The following is a 6,791-nucleotide window of genomic DNA, read 5'->3' as shown; positions in this document are numbered from 1 at the left end:
TGGAGAGGTGCCTATAGGAGTCTTGAATGCTGTTCTGTATGCCCACAGAGCATCATCCAAGCTCTTTGCCCAATCCTTTCTTCGGGCTATCACAGTCCGTTCTAGGATTCTTTTTAGCTCTCTGTTAGAGACTTCAGCTTGCCCATTTGTCTGTGGATGATACGGAGTTGCCACTTTATGGCTGATTCCATATCTAACCATAGCAGAGTATAGATGTTTATTGCAGAAATGAGTGCCCCCATCACTGATTAGCACTCTGGGGACGCCAAACCTGCTGAAAATGTTTTTCTGGAGGAATTTCAGCACGGTTTTGGTATCATTAGTGGGTGTAGCAATTGCTTCTACCCACTTAGATACATAATCCACTGCCACTAGAATATAAGTGTTTGAGTATGATGGTGGGAATGGTCCCATGAAATCGATTCCCCATACATCAAACAATTCTATCTCTAATATCCCTTGTTGAGGCATGGCATATCCGTGAGGCAGGTTACCAGCTCTTTGGCAACTGTCACAGTTACGCACAAACTCTCGGGAATCTTTATAGAGAGTAGGCCAGTAGAAGCCTGATGAGCGGATAATTTGTACGCTTTTTGGCATTATTTTTAGTATGTTTTTGGTAGTTTTAGTTGAGTTTTTATTATATTTTTATTAGTTTTTAGTTAAAATTCACTTTTCTGGACTTTACTATGAGTTTGTGTGTTTTTCTGTGATTTCAGGTATTTTCTGGCTGAAATTGAGGGATCTGAGCAAAAATCTGATCCAGAGACTCAAAAGGACTGCAGATGCTGTTGGATTCTGACCTCCCTGCACTCGAAATGGATTTTCTGGAGCTACAGAAGCCCAATTGGCGCGCTCTCAACGGCGTTGGAAAGTAGACATCCTGGGCTTTCCAGCAATATATGATAGTCCATACTTTGCCCAAGATTTGATGGCCCAAACCGGCGTTCAAAGTCACCCTCAGAATTCCCAGCGTTAAACGCCCAAACTGGCACAAGAATGGGAGTTAAACGCCCAAACTGGCACCAAAACGGGAGTTAAACGCCAAGAAGAGTCTCTACACGAAAAATGCTTCATTGCTCAGCCCAAGCACACACCAAGTGGGCCCGGAAGTGGATTTTTATGTCATTTACTCATCTTTGTACACCTTAGGCTACTAGTTTTCTATATATAGGACCTTTTACTATTGTATTTTTCATCTTGGGACATCTAGTTCTTAGATCATTGGGAGGCTGGCCTCACGGCCATGCCTAGACCCTGTTCTTATGTATTTTCAATGGTGGAGTTTCTACACACCATAGATTAAGGTGTGGAGCTCTGCTGTACCTCGAGTATTAATGCAATTACTATTGTTCTTCTATTCAATTCCGCTTGTTCTTTGTCCAAGATATCACTTGTTCTTCAACTTGATGAAGGTGATGATTGACGCCCATCACCATTCTCACTCATGAACAAAGTGACTGACAACCACTCTTGTTCTACAAGCATCTGAGGCTTAGTGAATATCTCTTGGATTCTTTAATCGGAATCTTCGTGGTATAGGCAGGACCTGATGGCGGCATTCAAGAGAATCCGGAAGGTCTAACCTTGTCTGTGGTATTCTGAGTAGGATTCAATGACTGAATGACTGTGACGTGCTTCAAACCTGTAACCTATTGGGCGTTAGTGACAGACGCAAAAGAGTGATTCTATTCCGGTAGGGGAGGGAACCAAACCGGTGATTGGCAGCACTGTGACAGAGTGCGTGCATTAGCTTTCACTGCGTGGAGGGGAGGTAGCTGCTGACAACAGTGAGACCCTACACGAGCTTGCCATGGAAAGGAGTAAGAAAGGATTGGATGAAGGCAGTAGGAAAGCAGAGAGACGGAAGGGAAGGCATCTTCATACGCTTATCTGAAGTTCCTACCAATGAATTACATAAGTATCACTATCCTTATCTTTTATATTATTTTCGTTCATCACCATATCCATTTGAGTCTGCCTGACTGAGATTTACAAGGTGACCATAGCTTGCTTCATACCACCAATCTCCGTGGGATCGACCCTTACTCGCGTAAGGTATTACTTGGACGACCCAGTGCACTTGCTGGTTAGTTGTGTGAAGTTGTAGTGATCACAATTTCGCGCACCAAGTTTTTGGCGCCGTTGCCGGGGATTGTTCTTGTGTATGGACAACTGACGGTTCATCTTGTTGCTTAGATTAGGTATTTTTCTTCAGAGTTCTTAAGAATGAATTCTAGTGTTTCAAGGTGATGTTCTTATCATCACCAAAGCTGATTGATCCTCATCAATTGAGCTCTTGAATGCAATGTCCTGCTGAAGCTTAGCTAGCTATGTCTAATTCCTTTAGACTAAAGCTTTAGACTAACATTGCATGATTCCTGGAATTCTAATTAAGAATTTTGATACCTTTATTTTCCTTTTCACCTAATTTTCGAAAAAAAAAAATTACAAAAGCATAAAATCCAAAAATATTTCTTGTTTGAGTCTAGAGTCTCATCTTAAGTTTAGTGTCAATTGCATGTTTCTGTTCTTACTGCATTCATGCATGTGTCTTCATTAATCTTCAAGTTGTTCTTGATGATTTTCTTGTTTTGATCTTTGAATTCTATTGACTTGAGTGTTTTGTTGTTTCCCATATATACAAACTGCTAAGTTTGGTGTCTTGCATGCATTGTTATTTGATTTTAGTTGCATTTTGATTATTCCTCATTATTAAAAATCCAAAAATATTTTTTATTTGTGTCTTTTCAAGTCAATAATACAGAGAATTGAAGATTCAGAACATACTGCAGAGGAATCACACAGAAAAAGCTGGGCATTCAAAAATGCCCAGTGAAGAAGACAGACTGGCGTTTAAACGCCAGCCAGGGTGCCTGGTTGGGCGTTTAACGCCCAAAAGGGTATAGTTTTGGGCGTTAAACGCCAGAATGTGCACATTCTGGGCGTTTAACGCCAGGATGGTGCTAGGGGGAAGATTTTGTTTTCAAAATCAATTTTTTTCAAGTTTTCAAAGTTTTTCAAAATCAAATCTTTTTCAAATCATATCTTTTCAATCAAATGTTTTCAAAATCAATTTCTTTCCTTTTTCAAAGATACTTACTAACAATTAATGATTTGATTGAACATTTTTTGCCTTTTCTGTTAAGGAAGGTTTTATGTTTGAATCATATCTTTTCTTGTTAGGCAAGTCATTAATTTTTAAAATCATATCTTTTCAAATTGTTTTCGAATCATATCTTTTAAAATTGTTTTCAAATCATATTTTCTCAATCACATCTTTTTAAAACCAATCATATCTTCTTAACCACATCTTTTTCAAAATAGTTTTCAATCAAATCTTTTTAAGTTCTAATTTCAAAATCTTTTTCAAAAATCATTTTATTTCTTTCCCACTTTCATTTTCGAAAATTAAGTAATGTTTTTCAAAAATATTTTCAAAATCTTTCACTTAATTTTCGAAAATTACTTCCCTTCTTCTCACATCCTTCTATTTTTGGACTAACACTATCCCTTAATGCAAAATTTGAACTCCATCTTCTTTGATAAGTTCGAATTTTCTACCTCTGTCTTCCATTTTTCTTCCTCTGACACCTCAAGGAATCTCTATACTGTGACATAGAGGATTCCATATTCTCTTGTTTTCTTCTCTTTCTTATGAGTAGGAGCAGAGACAAAGGCATTCTTGTTGAAGCTGACCCTGAACCTGAAAGGACCTTGAAAAAAAAGCTAAGAGAAGCTAAAGCACAACTCTCTTTAAAGGACCTGACCGAATTCTTCAAAGAAGAAGAACACATGGCAGCCGAAAACAACAACAATGCCAACAATGCAAGGAAGGTGCTGGGTGACTTTACTGCACCTACTCCTGATTTCTATGGGAGAAGCATCTCTATCCCTGCCATTGGAGCAAACAACTTTGAGCTTAAGCCTCAATTAGTTTCTCTAATGCAACAGAATTGCAAGTTCCATGGACTTCCAATGGAAGATCCTCATCAGTTTTTAGCTGAGTTCTTGCAAATCTGTGACACAGTCAAGACTAATGGGGTAGACCCTGAGGTCTACAGACTGATGCTATTCCCTTTTGCTGTAAGAGACAGAGCTAGAATATGGTTGGATTCTCAACCTAAAGAAAGCCTGAACTCTTGGGAAAAGCTAGTCAATGCCTTCTTGGCAAAGTTTTTTCCACCACAAAGATGGAGTAAGCTTAGAGTGGAAGTCCAAACCTTCAGACAGAAGGATGGAGAATCCCTCTATGAAGCTTGGAAAAGATACAAACAATTAATCAGAAAATGTCCTTCTGACATGCTTTCTGAATGGAGCATCATAGGTATTTTCTATGATGGTCTCTCTGAACTATCTAAGATGTCCTTGGATAGCTCTGCTGGAGGATCTCTTCATCTGAAGAAGACGCCTGCAGAAGCTCAAGAATTGATTGAAATGGTTGCAAATAACCAATTCATGTACACTTCTGAAAGGAATCCTGTGAACAATGGGACTAGTCAGAAGAAAGGAGTTCTTGAGATTGACACTCTGAATGCCATATTGGTCCAGAACAAGATATTGACTCAACAAGTCAATTTGATTTCTCAAAGTCTGTCTGGAATGCAAAATGCACCAAACAGTACTAAGGATGCTTCATCTGAGGAAGAAGCTTATGATCCTGAGAACCCTTCCATGGAAGAGGTGAATTACCTAGGAGAACCCTATGGAAACACCTATAATTCTTCATGGAGAAATCACCCAAATCTCTCATGGAAGAATCAAGAGAGACCTCAACAAGGTTTCAATAACAATAATGGTGGAAGAAACAGGCTTGGCAATAACAAGCCTTTTCCATCATCTTCTCAGCAACAGACAGAGAGTTCTAAGCAGAATACCTCTGACTTAGCAACAATGGTCTCTGATCTAATCAAAACCACTCAAAGTTTCATGAATGAAACAAGGTCCTCCATCAGAAATTTGGAAGGACAAGTGGGTCAGCTGAGTAAGAAAGTCACTGAATTCCCTCCAAGTACTCTTCCAAGCAATACAGAAGAAAATCCAAAAGGAGAGTGCAAGGTCATTAACATGGCCGAATTTGGAGAGGAAGAAGAGGAAGTGAACGCCACTGAAGGAGACCTCAATGGGCGTGCACTGACCTCCACTGAGTTCCCCAATGAGGAACCATGGGAATCTGAGGCTCAAAATGAGACCATAGAGATTCCATTGGACTTACTTCTGCCTTTCATGAGCTCTGATGAGTATTCTTCCTCTGAAGAGGATGAGTATGTCACTGAAGAGCAAGTTGCTAAATACCTTGGAGCAATCATGAAGCTAAATGACAAGTTATTTGGAAATGAGACTTGGGAAGATGAACCTCCCTTGCTCACCAAAGAACTAGATGACTTGTCTAGGCAGAAATTACCTCAAAAGAGACAAGATCCTGGGAAGTGCATGGATGAATCCATCATCCTTGGCAGACCCTTCCTAGCCACAGCAAAGGCTGTGATTGATGTTGATGGAGGTGAACTGATCATTCAAGTGAATGAAGAATCCTATGTGTTTAAGGCTCAAGGATATCCCTCTGTCACCATGGAGAGGAAGCTTGAAGAGCTTCCCTCAATTCAGAGACAAATAGAGCCCCCACAGTCAAACTCTAAGTTTGGTGTTGGGAGGCCACAACCAAACTCTAAGTTTGGTGTTGAATCCCCACATTCAAACTCTAAGTTTGGTGTTGGGAGGTTCCAACATTGCTCTGATCATTTATGAGGCTCCATGAGAGTCCTCTGTCAAGCTACTGACATTAAAGAAGCGCTTGTTGGGAGGCAACCCAATGTTTTATAATTAACTATTTTCCTTTTGTTATTTAATCTTTTTTGTAGGTTGATGATCATAAGAAGTCACAAAATCAATGAAAAAAGCAAAAATAGAATGAAAAACAGGAAGAAAAATAGCACACCCTGGAGGAAGAACTCACTGGCGTTTAAACGCCAGTGAGGCTAGCAGTTGGGCGTTTAACGCCCAGTCTGGCACCATTCTGGGCGTTTAACGCCAGAAAGGGGCACCAGACTGGCGTTAAACGCCAGAGAAGGGCAAGAACCTGGCGTTAAACGCCAGGAATGGGCACCAGCCCGGCGTTTAACGCCAGAATTGGCTCAAAACGTGATTTTTGATGCCATTTGGTGCAGGGATGACTTTTCCTTGACACCTAAGGATCTGTGGACCCCACAGGATCCCCACAAACCCCTCACCTATCAAATCCCATCTCTCTCTTCACCACTTACCTCACCATCCAAATTCAAACCACTACTTCTTCCCCTTTTGGCCTAACCACAAAGCCATCTCCCTCTCCTCCATTTCTTCTTCTTCCACTCTCTTCTTCCTTCTTTTGCTCGAGGACGAGCAAACCTTTTAAGTTTGGTGTGGTAAAAGCATTGCTTTTTGTTTTTCCATAACCATTTATGGCATCCCAAGCCGGTTCAACTGAGAAGGCATGACCTCAAGCCCATCTCTAAGAAAAGGATGGAGCAAACAAGAGACCCCTCTCATCAAGAAATCCCTAAGATATCTCAAGGGATGCACTTTCCTCCACAAGACTATTGGGAGCAACTGAACACCTCCCTAGGAGAATTGAGTTCCAACATGGGACAACTAAGGGTGGAGCACCAAGAACACTCCATTCTCCTCCATGAAATTAGAGAAGATCAAAGGATTATGAGAGAGGAGCAACAAAGACAAGGAAGAGACATTGAGGAGCTCAAGCACTCCATAGGATCTTCAAGAGAAAGAAAGAGCCGCCATCACTAAGGTGG

The 6,791-nt window shown here is 40.6% G+C and overlaps 1 non-coding gene across 1 annotated transcript; it reads right to left on the bottom strand.

Moving 5' to 3' along the window:
- Nucleotides 1–4,200: 4,200 nt before the first annotated feature.
- On the bottom strand, nucleotides 4,201–4,308 carry LOC130964111 (small nucleolar RNA R71). Its single transcript, XR_009080219.1, has one exon. It is a non-coding gene; the product is annotated as a small nucleolar RNA R71 (small nucleolar RNA).
- Between the last annotated feature and the right edge of the window lie 2,483 nt (nucleotides 4,309–6,791).

Source organism: Arachis stenosperma, chromosome 2 (assembly GCF_014773155.1).
Source record: "Arachis stenosperma cultivar V10309 chromosome 2, arast.V10309.gnm1.PFL2, whole genome shotgun sequence".
Classification (NCBI taxonomy): Eukaryota; Viridiplantae; Streptophyta; class Magnoliopsida; order Fabales; family Fabaceae; genus Arachis; species Arachis stenosperma.
The sequence above is the reverse complement of the archived record's forward strand: the minus strand, read 5'-3'. Positions and strand labels throughout refer to the sequence as shown.